Raw genomic sequence first — 19253 nt, forward strand, 5'->3', positions numbered from 1 at the left:
GGGAATATGAAGTAACAGAATAGACACTATGTTTCTGCAGAATATAAATTTCACTCAAAGAACTTCTCATACTTGAAAAACCAGTAATATAATACCAGGAAGTTAAAAGTCTGCAGAAGCTGTGTTTTTCCAGTGATGTAATCTAATTCAACAAGTTTCACCCTTCTAGACAATGCAAGGACAGAAAATGAAACTCAGGGAAGATTTCTCAAACATCAGTTGTTTTAAGCTTGACTTGAGCAGGAAACAAGACTGCAGTCAACTGCAACTTTGAAAAAATCAAGGTACTGAAGTACAAATAAAATGTTGTATACATTTTTTTTTTTTTTTTTTTTTTTGCGGTACACGTGCCTCTCACTGCTGTGGCCTCTCTCGTCGCAGAGCACAGGCTCCGGACGTGCAGGCTCAGCGGCCATGGCTCACCGGCCTAGCCGCTCCGTGCAGCATGTGGGATCTTCCAGGACTGGGGCACGAACCAGTGTCCCCTGCGTCGGCAGGTGGACTCTCAACCACTGCGCCACTGGGGAAGCCCAAAATGTTGTATACTTTAAAATAATTATTAACAGAGAAGTTAGTTACCAAAATAAACTTTCTAGTAAAAAAAAAATTATGGAGGCTGCTTTTTATTTCACTCACTCAGAGAGCTGGCTTACTTCCACATTCCAGAAAGCAAACTAAATGTTCTCAATGTAGATAGGAGTTACTGCCATATAACAGGTAAGTGCCATGGAATTTAGAAAACAGAGAGAACAGTGCTACAGCAAATCAACAATAGAAACATGTTTCCATAGTTCTCTCAAAGCCATAAGTGGGTGTGGTTATGTTCCTAAAACTAAAATCATCATTGGCCTGATAGCTAAGCCCAAAAAAATCTGAACAGGGTATACTGAAATTTTTCTTTTAAGGGAAAACTGCTGGTAGATGACTATGAATCTTGCAAATTTTTGTACAATTCAGTTCTTCTGGAGGACAGTTTTGTTAAGTTCATCAGTGTTTTTACTGCTTGGAATCATTACTGAACCACAAATGGGGGAGTCCAGGGAATCCTCAAGCTGCATGACAGAAGTAAGAGCGGCTCCTGTGCATCAGAGAGACAGTATTTTTGCCAATAACATAGGATGCTTCACCAGAGGTATAACTGTAATTTTCTATTGACTTATCCAGGGGATATCATTTATCAATAATAGCTGGCCAGAAACTTCAAATAACAATCACTTTCTTCTATCCTTCCTAGCTAAACTTTTTGAAAATTTATTTATTTTAAACTTCTTCACAATTGCTTTTATTTATTTTTTTCCTCAGCCACGCTGAGCGGCTCGAGGGATCTTAGTTTAGATCCCTGACAAGGGATTGAACCCGGGCCACGGCTGTGAAAGCGCCGAGTCCTAACCACTGGACCACCAGGGAACTCCCCTTGAAAAAATAATTTAGATTCACTTCTTTAGCTCCTTTGCACTCTGGCTTCTACCTTATGTTTCACTGAATGTTTTCACAAAAGTCCCTAATAATCTCTTTAATACCAAATCCAGTAGGTTCTTTAATGGACTCCTCTAAAGCATATGAAACTGCTAAGCATGTATTCCTTAGCTACGACAACACACCATTCTTCTCTCACTTCCTCTACCCAGCCCCCATAATCATCTGTTCCTTTTCCCCCTGCTTCATATCAACATTTCCAAAGGTTTGTCCTCAGGACTCGAACCCTTCATTCAATATCCTCTTTGTGGGTGACAATTCAACCTATTTCTTCAACTACTATTTATAATGAAGCTTCCCCAAAGACTGAGAACGTAGGTAAAACTCAATGCCATGTTTGTGTTTCAGCTACTCAATAAATGATAGCCTAGCCTAGAATTCCACAAAGATATACAGCTGCCCTTCAGTTTCTGCAGGGGATTGGTTCCAGGAGTACCCCCCATGCACACCAAAATCTGCAGATGCTCAAGTCCCTTCCATAAAATAGTGGAGTACAGGGAACACAGTTGGCCCTCTATATCCACACATGGGAAACCCAAAGATATGGAAGGCTGACCGTACTCAATATCCAACTGTACAGTGAATCTATACTCACTTGACAGTTGCCTCAAAGTAAACAGGACCAGAACAGAACAAAGTCCTTCCCGTCAATGTGTTATCTGTCCTGTATTCTCTGTATCCACGGTATTACCATGACTTCACTTTTCAAACCAGTAACCTGTGAATTCTCCTATGCTATCCTCCCTTAGCCCCCATCTCTACAAGTTCTATAGAGTCTACCACCTTGATTACCTCTGTACTTTACTCTCAGTGAGACTGCCATTTCCTTAGTTCAATACATTTTCATTATTTGTCTGGATTACAGAAGAAACCTAAATGATCTGCCTCTTGTTTGATCCACCATCAATTCTTCCTCCAAAGTGCTGCCAAAGGCCAAAGCCAAAACCAGACTCTAAAAGCACAAATGACTCCTCTACCTTTGGCCGATAAAATTAAAATTTCTGACCTCACCACACAAGGCTCTCCATGACCTGGCTTCAGCATCATCTCTTGACATTCCCCCTCACTTGCACTTCCTAAAATGCTTCCTGGTGTTTGGCATTACCTGCCTTTATGGAAGCTCTTCCATCTGCCTTGGACACCTACTCTTCATACCTTTGCCTGCTTCTTAACCCTGGATGTGCCTCAGACTCACCAAAGGAACTTGGCAAAAAAAGTTAGCAAAGGCACATGGTGAGATACCACTGAGAAAATTCAGATGCGTTCTAAAGAAGACTCCACCAGTACGTCTGATAAAAAGCCAGATTTGGGGGACATCCCTGGTGGTCCAGGGGGTAAGACTCTGCACTCCCAATGCAGTGGGCCGGGGTTCGAGCCCTGGTCTGGGAACTAGATCCCACATGCATGCCGCCACTGAGAGTTCGCAAGCCACAACTAAGACCCAGCACAGCCAAAATAAATAAATAAGTAAATATTTCGGGGGCGGGGGTGGGAGGAGCCAGATTTGAGAATTACCTCTGAGCATCATCATGCCTGGAGGCTTGTCTGACTCATTCCCTCCCTTCCAATCTGTCTTTGATGACTTTTTTCTCTATCCCCTCAGGACTTTGTACATGGTCTCTATCACTGCATTTACCATGTTAGGCTGAGCTGTTTACTTATCTGTCTCCCACCTACAAGCTCCATCCTCAGCAATTCTGCGTGTGTTAGGGGGCAAGGATCCGTTCTGTATTTTTTTTTCTTTTGTCTTACTTCTCAGTGCTTGGCACATATTAAGTGCCTGAAAAAAAAAGTCTTAAATGTCTATTTAACAAATAACTGCCGACACTTCCCTGGTGGCACACTGGTTAAGACTCCGCGCTGCCAATGCAGGGGGCCCAGGTTCGATCCCTGGGTCTGGGAACTAGATCCAACATGCATGCCACAACTAAGATTTCGCATGCCACAACTAAGGAGCCCGCCTGCTGCAACTAAGACCCAATGCAACCAAATAAATAATAAAACATGTAAACATTTAAAATTAAAAAAAAAAACAAATAATTACCTGGGGTAATGGCCTACAGCGAAGCCATCCTTTCAGTCGAGATTCCTGGGTTTATTTGAGAATGGGTGAGGATCTGCATTCATATATAACCAGACTCTGGCCCCCAACATTTCTGAAAAAGCAAAACAAAACAAAACTGAGGAAGTGGTTTTTAGACTCGCTCTCTCACCTGGGCTTCACATCAATCCTTATAAAGAACCACCAATATTACCATTTGATGACAGGGCTCAAGCTCCCAGAGGTTAGACAACATGCCTGTGGATCTAACAAGGAATGAAGAAACAGTGCAACTGCCATTCTGACTCCACAGGGGGAGTGGCTCCACGGGGGACCTCGTCCCCACGCTGGGGACAGCGAGGCACTTTGTCATTAAGTCCCGCAATTAGCAGGTGAGTTCAGCCCTACGATCGTCAGTAGCTAACACCTCTGCCGCTTTGACTGACCAGCCAAGGGTTCTTCTTCCTTCGAGCCTCGGGCCCGATTCCTTCTGGGCCACACAGGTCTTGGCACATCGTCGCTCCTGGAAGGTGGGGAGGACGGCAAAGGGCCCTCTGGCTGGCTGTCAGCGCTCCATCGCCTTCAGGTGGGGCAGGGAGGGCTCAGGTGGCCACTCGGGAGGGGCACACTCTCCAAAGGCACGAACCCCAGCAGGAGAAAGCAGGGGGCGCCGAGCGGACAGAGACTTTCTGTAGTGAGACACCCCACTCACTCCCACAGAAACTACGCAGCGCCCAGACTCAGAAGAGCTCACACGGGACGGCACTGCAGACGACGCGAAGGGAGAGGACCGGAGGGCGCCCCAATGGGCGCCGCAACTGTCCTGAGGGACGCGGCCGAGCTCACGCCGCCCCTACCCCACCCGCCCGGGCCTCACACGCTGCGACGGTTACACCGTGCGCACTCCCACGCTCACCGGGCCAGCAGCCGTGAGTTCAACGCTCTCCTCACCCGTCTCGGCCTCCCCCCGGCCGCTAACCAGCCTCCGCCTCCGTGCCTCAACTCAACAGTCCGCCGAGAACGGAAGTGCGGGCCTGCGATCAGTCGCCAACATCCGTAACCGACCACCCAACCGAAGAAGCCCCGAGCGCAGGACCCGCCCTCTGCGTGGCGTCGGCCGTCCGCAGGCCCCGCCCCGGCCGCCGCTTTCTTGTTTTGGTGCCCCGAGGGGCGGGGCTTGGGAAGAGACACGCCCGGGCTCCGCCTGGAGGCCGGGAAGCCCGGCGTGGCGTCACTTCCGGGCTCCCAGGGCCGCCCAATCAGGAGCGTCCGTGAGGGGCGGGGTCTGGGGGAAAGCTTGAGGCCGAGGTTCCACCACGGCCTTGACCCGGATTTCTCCGGTAGCGGCCGCCCACCGATGCGCCCACCCCGGGCGACCTGGACGCTTACCCTGCTGTCTTTTCCGCCCAGTCCTTTTTCTTCCCTTTTAGACGCCTCAGGAGTTTCAGCAGGGGTGTTACGGGTTGCGAAGGAATTGTTTTTCTCTTTCGATTTCCTTTAGAGACCTAAAATATAATATGTAATCAACACGTACTTTGGGGGAAGTATATACTTTGTATCATAGAAAAGGGATACATTAAGTATTGGAAAGAGGAAAAACAGTACAGAATATAACAGTAAAACCCCCTGGGAAGCCTACCCATTTTTTGTTTTTTCTTTTAACGCTTACTGCTGACTTCGACGATGAGGCGTCACCACTAGCTTATACTCTAATAGAGGAGACAGAAAAACAAATAATTACTAGTTCTGATCAAGGCTCTAAAGGAAAGCAGAGGCTGAGTTAGGCCCGATCCAGACCGGTCAGCCAGCGATGATCTTACTGAGCAGAAAACCCTAACCAAAGAATGAGAAGGGGTGAGCCAGGGAAGAAGTGGGCAGGGTCCTGCTGAAGAACATTCCAGAAAGAGGGCGTGGCTTATCGGAAAGCCCCGATGCCTGTTATGGAAATTTAACAATCCCAGCGGGAGGCAAAGACTGTTATTCTCGTTTCTAGATTTTTCTCTGTCAGGCGGACTGTGTTGGCCAAATTCAAATCCAGTGTTTAAATACGAAAGTTACAAAACTGTGCGGAACTATATTGCACTATAAATTGCGTAGGTATCCTTTTTAAAATAATATTAATACTTTTGTAAAATAGGGATCTGGCTGGCTATTAAAAAAAAAAAAAAAAAAAAAAAAAACTTTTTCTGAAAGAGAAGATGGAAAAAAAATCACCGGAATCTCTATTTCCCTGAGATAACCATTTTAATGTGTATCCTTGAAGAATGTATTACATACGTTTTTATTAAAGTAGCCATGAAAGGATATTTATAAAATGCTAAGCTACTCACCACAGTGTAAGAAACGGAATATTACCGTGAATCCTGAACAGAGGGGCTCCTCCATTTTACAGGGTAGCTTGGGCTAGGGACACACAGAAATGTTTTAACTTCTTATAAAATCAGAAAAACAAGTGGAATATTACGTTGAAGAAAATCTTTTAATATTTACCATTTATTTGTCTTTACACCAATACAGTCATAAAATATAAATTTTGGTATTTTTAAGGAGGAGAGTGCCCCTGAAGGCAAAAAGTGCCTAGGGCCACTGAAGCCATAATTTCATCCTGCTTTGGAGCCCGCTGTGGGTCTTTCCTTATAATATTACCACGTTTGTCTTTAATCTGTAAATATTTGAAGCTTAGCGTGTTTTTGAGCTTTATCAAATTAGACTGAATGCATTTTTCCGTGAATTGCTTTTTATACTCAGAGATTCATTGACCCAAGGTATGCTCAGGAGTTGTAGAGCCCAAAGTTTACACAACTTGAGGGGTGTCTTTAATATTTATTTGAAATGAATAGCACAAATTACAAATTTTTTAAATGGACAAACCCCACAAATACTAAAAATTCAGAAAAAAAATATTTAAGCTGCAAACACAACTCTATAAAAGTTATATATTTGGGCTTCATACACTTTTATCTCAGCAATGAGGTTGAAGATCATTTTCTATACAAGGAACACAAATGTAATTCAGTCTCTTTTCTAGTAAGATTGATGAAATTTTATTGTGTTTATGAACATTTCAAATTAATACTTCGTTTGATAATATGCACATTTTAGGATTGTCAAGTTTAAAAAATTTGGATCAAGCCTTTTTTCACAGATAAGCTGTAAGAATTCAGAACACATAAAGTTTCTGGTGTAATGATTGAACCTAAGTACTTGGAATTGATAACACATTACTACTAGGTTGTCATAGATTTTCTCATTTTTAGATACAGATTGTGAGTTTTATATGTCAGTATTTTATGTCAAAATTTCAGTACTTTTTCCAGTTTGATCATTTGACTCATTACTCATCATTATTTGGATCATCAACAATCCAAGAACATGTTACACATTATTTCTATTTGAAATGGATCTGTTCTTAATGAATTACTAACATATTTGTTATATTATAATTTCTATTGACTTCATCATCATTAACCTTCATTGTAGCCTCTTAGTCCATTATTCTGTCAACTTTATATAATTTATATACAATTATACACAATAAGTACACATTTTAGGTGTATGGTTGAGAGATTTTAACAACTCCATAATTTCATGTAACCATCTCTAATCATGATATAAAACATTTTCTTCCTGCCAGAAAAGTGCCCTTGGGACACTTGGCAGAAAATCTTCTCCCCATTCATCCAATGGAAACATTGATTTGACTTCTATCAACATATCTATCATCATAGATTAATTTAGACTATTCTAGAACTCTATCAATGGAATTATACACTATGTATTCTTTTGACCATCTGCTTTTGTTCAACAGGAAGTGTATGAAGTCCACAGATGTTACTGTATGTATCAGCAATTCATTTTTATTGCAGAGAAGGGTGTCATTCAATGAATACACCACGATTGGGTTTTTTTCTTTTAGTCATCTACTGATGAATATTGGGTGGTTTCAAGTTTTCCACTGTTAATAGATAAAGCCGTTGTGAACACTACTGTACAAGTCTTTTTATGCTCATATGTTTTCATTTAACATGTATAAATATGCAGGAGTGGAATTGCTGGATTACAGGGTAGGTGTGTCTTTAACATTACAAGAATTTACAAGCCATTTCCAAAGTGATTTGACCATCTTCAATTACCATAAACAAAGTATAAGACTGCCATTTGCTCCACATCCTTGTCAATACTATCCCTATTGTAAGTATTTTAAATTTCAGTCATCCCAATGGGTTAAAATGGTGCCTCATTTGTATTTCCCTAATGAATAATGATGTAGAACATCTTTTCTTTTCTTTTCTTTTGTGGAATGCGGGCCTCTCACTGTTGCGGCCTCTCCTGTTGCGGAGCACAGGCTCCGGACGCACAGGCTCAGCGGCCATGGCTCACGGGCCCAGCTGTTCCGCAGCATGTGGGATCTTCAAGGACTGGGGCACGAACCCGTGTCTCCTGAATCGGCAGAAGGACTCTCAACCACTGCGCCACTGGGGAAGCCCTAGAAAATCTATTCATGTGCAGATTGAGAATTATTGTATCTTCTTTGTGAACTGACTGAGCTTTCAGGCAGAGCACAGAGGATTTTTAGGGCAGTGAAAGTACTCTGATATTAAAGGACTGATACATGTCAGTATACATTTGTACAAATCCATAGAATGTACATATCAAGAGTGAACCCTAATGAAAACTATGGACTCTGGGTGATAATGACGTGTCACCGCAGGTTCCTCAGTTGTAACAAATGTACTACACTGGTAGGGAATATTGGTAATGGGGGATACTATGCATACGGCGGGGGGCAGCAGCGGGTATATCAGAAATCTCTGTAGCTTCCTCTGAATTTTGCTGTGAACCTAAAACTGCTCTGAGAAACTAAAGTCCTTTTTAACCTTATGGTCAAACAGCTCAGACGTTTGAATGGAAATAGCAGGTAGGTAGATTAATATTTTAGCCTGGAGTTTGGGGGAGAATCTGACCTATAACTACACATTTGGGAGCCATCAGCACATAGATGTTATTTCGAGGCACCGGGAGAATGTGAAGAGTCCAAAAAGTCTCGAGGAACATGAGCATTTAGAAGATGGGGGCAGTTGGGGGAGTGTAGCAGAAAGTGGTAATTGATTCTACCTGTATAGAATCAAAGATAGCTAATACTGGGCTTCCCTGGTGGCGCAGTGGTTGGGGGTCCGCTTGCCAGTGCAGGGGGTGTGGGTCCGTGCCCCCGTCCGGGAGGATCCCGCATGCCACGGAGCACCTGGGCCCGTGGGCCATGGCCGCTGGGCCTGCGCGTCCGCAGCCTGTGCTCTGCGGCGGGAGGGTCCGCAGCGTTGAGGGGCCCACGTACCGCAAAAATAAAAATAAAAATAAAAAAGATAGCTAACACCATGGCTTGTTTGTATGGTGATAACAATGCAGAATAGAGATGACAATTGGGAACAATTGTCCACAGGGGTATTTACCCTTTCAGCCATTTAAGGCAGGTTGAGCTAAATCCGAGCTCCAGACATGAGCCCAGATGGGTTGAAGACCATCCTATTTTTTGTGGCTACAGTGATGGCTCAGAGTTGGGCACAAGCTCTAATTTGGGCACTGGGAACGAAACCCAGGACTTAAGCAAGAGCTATTGTTCTCTTCTCTGAATGGCATCCTCTATTTAAGTAATAATAAGGATGCTATAACATGGGGCTCTATGAAGGCACCCCTCAGGACCAAGGGGCCCCTTGTGTGGATTGAAGATGAAGTGGACTCTGGAGAAGGGAGAGCTGAGAATCAGCAAGAAAACACATTTTGGGGACTCCGAGTAGCTGGATCCATCCTCTCCCTCTGGATTTTCAGTCTGAGAGTCCCCAGATTCCTTTGAGCTATCTGAGTCTCATTTTCTGGCACTTGCAAGTCAAGACTTCTAACCTATAAACTCACAATCCCACTCCCCGGAGAGAACCACTGTCAACACTTTGGGTTTAATTCCTCCGTTACTCTGTAATGCATCTCTATTTACACATTTTTTTTTTCTTTTTTGGCTGCACCACGCGGCATGTGGGATATTAGTTCCCCCAACAGGGATCGAACCTGTGCCCCCTGAATTGGAAGCAAGGTGTCTTAACCACTGGACCACCAGGAAGTCCCTATTTTTTTTTACTGTTACAAAATTAAGAAGATAATATGTACACTTCTGAATGAAAAACAGTATATATTTTAGTTGATGATACTGTTTACCTTGTATGTTAAAAAAATCTATCACTATCATTATTTTTTTTTTAATTTATCTATTTATTCATGGCTGTGTTGTGTCTTTGTTGTCATGTGTGGGCTTTATCTAGCTGCTGCGAGCAGAGGCTGCTCTTTGTTGTGGTGCGTGGGCTTCTCATTGCAGTGCCTTCTCTTGTTGTGGAGCACGGGCTCTAGGAGCGTGGGCTTCGGTAGTTGTGACACACAGGCTCAGTAGTTGTGGCCTGCGGGCTCTAGAGCGCAGGCTCAGTAGTTGCGGTGCATGGGCTTAGTTGCTCTGTGGCATGTGGGATCTTACCAGACCGGGGATTGAACCCATGTCCCCTGCATTGGCAGGCAGATTCTTAACCACTGCATCACCCGGGAAGTCCCTCATTATCATTCTTTAATTACTGCCTAATATTCCATTCTAGGAATACACCATCATATATAGTAAATTTCTTATGAAAGAACATTCATTTTTCTAGTTTCCATATTATAAATGTGCCATTCTTTTACACTAGTTCTGTTATTTCTTTAGGTCCTAGAAGTGAAATTGCTGGACCTCAGAATATGTACATTCTTAAGGCTTTGATGTATTCTACCGGATTGTCCTCCAAAAGGAACATGTAATTTATATTCCCATCAGCCTGAAGATTGGTATGTTTGACAGATAGAAGGAGGTGACTAAAGGCAAGATGCTTATTAAAAAGAAAATATTCATTTGTTCTGGGACTTCCCTGGTGGCGCAGTGGTTAAGAGTCCGCCTGCCAATGCAGGGGACATGGGTTCACCTCCTGGTCCAGGAAGATCCCACATGCTGCGGAGCAGCTAAGCCTGTGCACCACAACTAATGAGCCCATGGGCCACAACTACTGAAGCCCACATACCTATAGCCCGTGCTCCACAACAAGAGAAGCAACCAGAGTGAGAAGCCCGTGCACTGCAATGAAGAGTAGCCCCTGCTCTCCGCAACCAGAGAAAGCCTCTGCAGCAACGGAGACCCAACACAGCCAAAAATAAAGTAATTAATTAAGTTTTAAAAAGAAAATACTCATTTGTGCCCTGAATATTTATCGAGTGTCTATTATTTGCACAACACCATGATAGGTGCTGTGGATATACTGGTGAATGAGGACTCCTAAACTTGTTTCTCTCTATTCTTCCTTCTCTGATGACGGCAAGCTTGGAAACATGTCTAGCTTTGTGGATGAATTAACCAACATCACACAGCATGATGCTACACTCAGGAGACAAGGGTGCTGCACCTTGGCCCAGAGGGTGGCCTCACTGTATGGGATATTGCTCACCCACACCTTCCTTTCTATGTTCTCCCCTGTACAGATGAGGCTAGAAGCCTGGGCACTTTATTCCCCTTGCCAGCAAGGGAAGTCTAACAGAGGCAGTTTTTCCAGAAGCAATGGAAGAGACTGCTGGATTCTTTGTTTTTTCCAGTTAAACACCAGAAGAATTCTGTGACTGGCTTTGAGAGGGCATCTTGTATGAAAAATACTTATCTTTAAACACTAGAATCACACTCGGGAAGATGAGATACGCACACCATGACAGGCACATGGGAACCGAAACCAGCTTCCAGGAACACAAACGTCCCTGTACCACTTACCTAATACGCACACACACTAAAATATACATCTAAACAACTGAAACACAGAAAAAAATGGCATGCATTATTAAAATTGTTAACATTCTCTGTTTTGCTGAATGCACGTATAGTTGAATCCACACCATGAAAATGTTCATTGGGGAATTCCCTGGCGGTCCAGGGGTTAGGACTCTGCGTTTTCACTGCTGAGGGCCTGGGTTCAATCCCCGGTGGGGAACTAAGATCCCATAAGCTATGTGGCACAGCCATAAAAAAAAAAAAAACAAAAAGAAAATGTTCCTTGGACATGACTACCCTCTGCTGCCATTAGAGGGACTTGGGATCCTGTTGTTGTATGAAAACCATTAGTTGTAAGTATTTTCAATATGATAATTTTCAATATAATAGCACAGAAAATATTAAATCAACTCATGTACTCGCCTTTCTTTTCACATTCAGACAAACTTGAATATGAAATGTGAATCAATTTTTAATGTTCCACAGTATGTTATTATTTTCATACCCTTCCTTTGGCTGTTGCACCTTCTTCAGTAAAATCAATAGTGGAAATAGCATTATTGACATGTACATAAACACAACCAGACCTAGAAAAATGGACAAGAGAGTATCAGCCGCTTAACATTGTTCATCTCCGTCTTCTCCCTCACTGTCATCGTCACAACAAAAGATGTCTCGAAACAGGAAGACTGGCTTGGGGGTTGCCAGAGTCTGGATCTCAGTCCCGTTTTTCTCCATCTTCTTCTCTAATTTTTCTTGAAGCAACGGTAGACTAGTCTCATGAAGGTAGTCTATAATCTCTAAAGAAAAGAAACTGAATCTTGAGATGATCTGACAAAGCCTCTTCCCAAGGTCAAAGGACGGATGGCACAGATGATGACAATGCATTGTTACTGGCACTACTGTGTGCAAGACCTGGCTCTAACTGCTTTATTCATAGTCACTCATTCAATCCTCTCAAAAATGCTATGAGGTAGGCACTATTGTTCACCCGTGTTTCAAATGAGGCATAAAGACATGAAGCTCATCCAAAGTCATAGAGTCAGGAGGGCGAAGCCAGGATTCAAACCCAGGAAGTGCTGTCCGCTGAAAGCAAGGAGCATTTTGTCACACACTGCAGGGTGCAGTGTTACCCGAACCAGTGGTTCCCAAACAATGATGCTGGGCAGGCCACTGGCGACTCATCTGTGAGCTTGTTAGAGAAAAATCTAGCCTCTGGACCCAGACTAGAGACTAGGATCGACTGGGTCTGGGATGAGACCCAGGTATGTATCTTTTTTCCCAAGTTCCCCACCTGACTCCGATAGTCCAGGTTTGGGAATTACATATGTAAACCACCTACAAATGGCTGCAGAGAAGAAACTGTACCTCCAGTTTTTTGTGGATCAGTGTGTGTGCAGGCATGTGGTGTAAGCATGTGTGCTGTGCAATCCAGAAGCACTCGCAGCTCCTCACCCAGTGCTTGCTAAACGCCCGGCCGCCTGGTGACCATACTTCTCAAGCTCATTATCTCATTTAGTACTTTTGAAAGTCCTGTCAGGTAGGGGTTATAATTTGCCAATTTTTACCATTTTCCATTTGAAGAATCTGAGGTTCCCAAAAGTCACTACCCAAGGTCACACTACCAGCGTGTGTCCCCATATGCTGCGTTTTTAACTATTCAGATATCGAAAATACTGACCTGGAAAAGTCTTCTTCTGCCAAAACGGAACACAGGAAGCTTTCAGCTTATAAAATTTACTTTGGACGTAAGATGGAGGAACACCCCTTTAGAAAGGAAAAGGTGTCAAAAAGTTAGTGGCAGTTTAAAAATTAATCATTTCAGTCCTGTGTACTAAGTGCATTGATTGAGGGGTGGTCTACAGACCTAAGCAGCTTCCTTAATCCTCATGTCTACACATGTGAGAAAAATAAGACACGTATGAAAAGCTATTGTTCATCTGGTTAAACACACACACACAAAAGGAAGAAAAACAGAAGTACAACAACACGGATTCTGTCTAAACTAGAATAATCTAAACTACCAGTTGAGAAGACAAGGTGTAACACTAGCTCACAGGGGCTGATGCTAACATTGTCTTCAGCCCCACCCTGAGGGCTCTCCGCAGAGCAACAAATAACCCTCACGACCACTCTGTGTGGGGCCTCCTATGCTTATCCCTCGTTTTGGAGATGGGGAACCCAAGAGAAGATGCCCAAGATCTTACAGTGAATAGGGGGGAAGGGCTGGGACTTCAATTGGGTCCACTCCAAATTCTACTTTTTTCTTTCTTTTTTTTGATATCAGTGTTTTTTAATGGAAGTATAGTTAATTTATAACGTTGTGTTACTTTCAAGGGTACAGCAGAAAGATTCAGTTGTACATATATATATATATATATATATAATTTTTTCAGATTTTTTTTTCCATTATAGATTATTACAAGATATTGAGTATAGTTCCCTGTGCTATACAGTAGGTCCTTATTGTTTATGTATTTTACATACTGTAGTGTGTATATGTTAATCCAAGCCTCCTAAGTTATCCCCCTACCTCCCGCCCGCTAACCCTTTGGTAACCATAAGTCTGTTCTCTATGTCTGTGAGTCTATTTGTGTTTTGTAAGTAAGTTCATTTGTATCAGTTTTTTAAAGATTCCACATATAATTGATATCCTATGCTATTTGTCTTTCTCTGTGTGGCTTATTTCACTTAGTATGATCATCTCTAGGTCCATCCGTGTTGCTGCCAATGGCAACATTTCACAAATCCTACACTCTTAACCACTACCTTCAGGCTAACTATATATTTGTCACAATGCAAAGGCAGGGGTCTGGATTTTTTACTTTACAAAGCTAAATAAAGTGGATGCTTACGATATTCTGGTGAGTCATATCCACTTTTCATTTACAATAAGTAGGACAGAAACAACCACATCTTAAATATTTTTTTTAAAGTGAAAATCACTAACTTCACTTCCTGGGCACTCACTTCCTAAGCCACAAAAGCGTGGCATATTTGTTTCAGTAATTAATTAATCTAGTTGTTATATGATTAGTGGGAATAACTGGATCTGCTAGGTATGTGGAAGTACAAGATGGCTGGGCTCTCTCTGCCTCCTCATGGCAGCAGCTGCCCGCCGCGTGTGCATGGCATGACACGCACTGTCTCCTTGCTGTCGTCGTCATCACGGTGCTGTTACAAAGCTGCACAGATGAGGAAACCGTTACGCAGAGGCAAGTGAGGGAATGACCTGCCCAAGGCTGGCTAAATTATGAGCAGAGTCCCAGGACTTGACGCCCGGTCCACCTGACTGCAAAGCCCAAGATCTAGGGCATCTATGCCTTCCCTCTTCCCACAGCGCCCCACACACAGGTTGTTCTGCAGATCAAAGCTCAGGCTTCAAGAAGTAACAATAACTGACCTGGACATTTTCAAACGAAGTAGGTGTTACATCTCATTAGGTGGAGATGCTTTCTTTAAAATCCTGCCTAAACAATTCACAAGGGAGGCTTAAAGAACCTGAAGAGACCGAACTTCTAATTTAATTATTTTCACTGTTTTAATTCGTTATTAAAACTTTGAGGATGTACTATTTCCAATGGTATTTGACTGGATGCCATGATGTCTGTTTTACAGTTTTGAGATTTCTAAACCTTAACCAGAACAATCAATATTTAAGTATATAATTCTACTTAAAATCATTAAAAACCCATTTTAATTTAAGAAATGTGATTTGTGGCAATGTCACAAGATACACAAACATTTATTGGAAAAGTCAGATTTTTCAAAAGGGGTTTGATATTACAAAGGGAGGGACCTGTCGACATGAATACTTCTTAGGATGGGAGTTGGTGGGGTACACAGCAGGACAGCCTTCCTTCAAAGCCCCTAACACCCTCCCCTCTCAGGGACCCACACCCAAGAGCTGGTGCCCCACCCCTGAGACGAGCTAGAAGAGGAAAGGGTTTGGAACCATGGGCATGTGTCTGTGACTCCCAACAGGGCCTGCCACGAAAAGATTCCAATTCTCCAAGTTAAAAAAAAAGGACTGATTGTTCTTTGTCCATAATCCCAAGGTGTAAATAACTAACCAGCAGAACCAGTTTACACCCTTCCTAATGGATCAGTGACAACCTCACGCCAGCAGCCACGTTTCTGAAAGGCAGCCAGGTTGTGGCAGCCCTGTTCCCCTCAGCACCCTTCCCGAACTAAAGGCCAGACAGTCCCTCAACATCCCCACCTCCCAAAGCCCACCAACCCCTGAGCCCTGTGATGCTCAACAGTTTGCATTGCTTAGAGGGACTGTGCTTTGCCAGCCAGCTCTCTGTTGCTTGGCCAGCAGTGAACTCAGGTCTTCAGAGTGATGGCCTCTCCTCCAGTGGCAGGAACTGATTGAAAATGCAAGGACCATAGCAAAGAAGACAGACAGTGACAACCGATGAAATCTCACTCCTCGGAGGAGAAATGCAAAGGAACAGCACACCAAAACCACTGAGGCAAATCCGAAGAGGAACAGGAGCTTGATGTGGTCTCAAAATATCTCCCCGTGGCCGTTTCTTTTCACCAAGAGAAAAACTTACTTTTCTACAGTGGGGCAGTGTGGCAGAGGCCGCCAGAGCCAGGGGATCAAAATCAGAACCACATGCCTCATGATGGGATGTGACCTGGTGACACAAACACAGCCTCCCCCGTGACTGATTCCCGTGTAAAATACAAAACCCGAATCTAACAGTGAGGAAGCGTCTGACAAACTCCCCAGCTGAGGCAAGTTCTCCACAATGACTAGCCTGTATTTTCCCACAATTTCAACATCGTAGAAGACAAAGGCATTAACAGATACACACTACTGTATATAGAATAGATAAACAACAAGGACCTAGTGTATAGCACAGGGGACTATATTCAATGTCTTGTAATAACCTATAATGGAGGGACTTCCCTGGTGGTGCAGTGGCTAAGAATCTGCCTGCCACTGCAGGGGACATGGGTTCGAGCCCTGGTCCAGGAAGATCCCACATGCCGCAGAGCAACTAAGCCTGTGCACCACAACTACTGAGCCTGTGCTCTAGAGCCCACGAGCCACAACTACTGAGCCCACGCGCCTAGAACCCGTGCTCCTCAACAAGAGAAGCCACCGTAATGAAAAGCCCGCGAGCCGCAATGAAGAGTAGCCCCTGCTCGCCCCAACTAGAGAAAGCCCACGCGCAGCAATCAAGACCCATCACAGCCAAAATTAAATAAATAAGATAATAAATAAATTTTAAAAAATCTATAACAGAAATCATTTTGCTGTACACCTGAAACACTGTAAATCAACTATACTCCAATAATTAAAAAAAAAGAAAAGAAAAGGCAGAACAACTCTGCTGTTTAGAAGACTCTAAGGAGACAGATCCTGGACTGGATCTTAAATCAGGGGGAAAGTGTTATAAAGGACAGGACTGGGACGCTGGGTGAAATTTGCATGGGGGCTGTGTTTTAGACAATAGTAGTGCATCAGTGTCAGGTGCCCTCAGTACGATCACTGTGCTGATGCAGAATAACAGCCTTGCTGAGGACATGGCGTCCACCACTAACACTGAAACGGTTAAGGGAAAGAATTCTATTCCCTTGTAGAAGGGAGCGGAAAAGGGAGGGATGATAAAGTCAATGTGGCAAATGGTAAAAGGCTAATTATGGGCAAAGGGACCATGGGTTCTTCATCCCAGTCATAGCTGGTGTGCTCCATGAAGCTTTTAAGAGACTCTGCACACATTTCATTCACTCTTCTCAGGTGTCTTGGGGTGGAGGTGGTGGTTGGAGCGGAGGGAGGACTGGTCTGATTTACCTGGTCTGGTACGTAGACAGGGTGTTCCCAATACATATATACACAAATACAATTTATAGATGAGTTCCATAAGCAGCAGGAATTTCAGTCCTGTTCTTCAAATCTGAGAGGCATTTATTAGAACTCCTCTCTGATTTTTTCATTAGATTAATATTAAACAAATGGCCTTACCCTATGGTGCTAGCAAGATCTTCCCAGTCTATTTCATTAACATCTTCCACATTTATTTCATTCAACCTATGAGAAAAAATAAAAATTAAGTTTTCAAGCCAAAAATCAACAGGATCCACATCTTCATGGGCTCACAGAATATTAAGAGCTGGAAGGCCTCAGCGTCTTCACCCCTGCTCCAGCTCCCCTGTTACACAGGCCCAGTGTCACTGGCATGCTAACCCAAGGTCAGCCCAAGGTCTTGGGGTGAGCTACAGACCAAAAAATCACCCTTCCTCCTCCTGAGCCCTTTGCATCTCCCACCAAGCCTAGTAAAAAACACAACTTCACAAGGAACTATATTAAATATGCTGTGATAAACCATAATAGAAAAGAATGAAATATGAAAAAGAATATATATATGTATAACTGAGTCACTTTGCTGTATAGCAAAGGTTAAACACAACATTGTAAATCAACTATACTTCAATTAAAAAAAAAAGAAAACACAGGCACTTCCCTGGTGGCAGAGTGGTTAAGACTCCACACTCCCAATGCAGGGCGCACGGGTTTGATCCCTGGTCAGGGAACTAGATCCCACATGTATGCCACAACTAAGAGTCTGCATGCCACAACTAATGAACCTGCCTGCTGCAACTAAGACACGGCAAAACCAAATAAATAAATACAATATTAAAAACCAACCAAACAAACAAACAAAAACACAACTTCACCATTCAATGTAGACACACAAGAGTAGTATACATGTGTACTCAGCACTTACTAAGTGACAAACACTGGGTTAAGACCTTGATACCCACTAATCCATTTACCCTCAACACCACCTGATGAAGCTAGGGGATTATGTCCTTTCCACAGGCCAGGAATCAGGGTTGAGAGCTCGGGTCATTGGCTCAAGGTTTCATGATTCATAGGGGGTACCCACATTGGAACCCAGGCCTGCCTGACGTGAGATGCCCTCCTTGGCTCTGCTAGTCTCTGCTGTCTCTGGTAGAGGAGAAAAACCCCAGCCACGCCAGCGTGGAGAACGAGGAAGCCCACCAATGAAGGAGAAGCAGGCTTCCTGACAGAGCGGAAGAATAATGAAGCTGGACAGGGCGGCCAGAATCCAAAGGTTTCTTCTGCTCTTTGCTGTTCCTCATTGGACATGAGGCCAGGTCCACTAGACTCGCAGTCTTTGTAAAACAGTTCTGTGTCTCCCTGTCGATCAGGGGAGGGAGGACTCTGCACGGACCAGGAACTCAAAGACAAAACTAAAGACCAAGCAGCAGTGATGCCAACTAATGCATGCTAGAGAGCAGTAGGGCTCGGCCTGAAGTATTTACCTCCATTTTCCAATGGACAGAAGTAAGCAATGTCTATGTGAAAGCCTTAAAGACTCAAAGAGCTATGTTTATTGAGTGCATGCTACGTTTTGCATGCATTTTCATTTCTTCGGCCAATAACACTAAGAGGCAGGTACTGTTATTATCATCCTCATTTAAGATGAACAAACCAAGAACTACAAAGGCAGGAAACACATCCAAGGTCATGCACATAGAAAGAGCTGGAACAGGAATATGAACCGTGGTAATCTTACTGCAGATTCTGCTGTTTAACAATTACTCTTTGGCTAGAGAGGAAAACGGGTAAAATATCGTCACTTTCTATTTCTGTACCTTTCAATGAGGTTGATCTTGGCCTGTAGGGCATTAAGTCCCCGGTATACGTCCCGACCATTTGTCCTCTTCTTGGTGAGAATTTCCATCCTACATTGAAAGAAAGAAAAACAGTTTATTTTCGGGGTAAAGTTTCCATTAAAATGTCCTTTGTTTTCCTCATTTAAATTGTCCTTATTCAGAACCACTTTATAACTTTTGCAACTCATCACAGCTAAGATTTACCACCATCAAGAATATACCTTTTTAAAAGTTTTTTAAAGTGGGAGAGTGTAAATAAAG

This window comes from Mesoplodon bidens (assembly GCF_964165515.1).
Source record: "Mesoplodon bidens genome assembly, contig: HAP1_SCAFFOLD_1079, whole genome shotgun sequence".
In the NCBI taxonomy this organism is placed as follows: Eukaryota; Metazoa; Chordata; class Mammalia; order Artiodactyla; family Ziphiidae; genus Mesoplodon; species Mesoplodon bidens.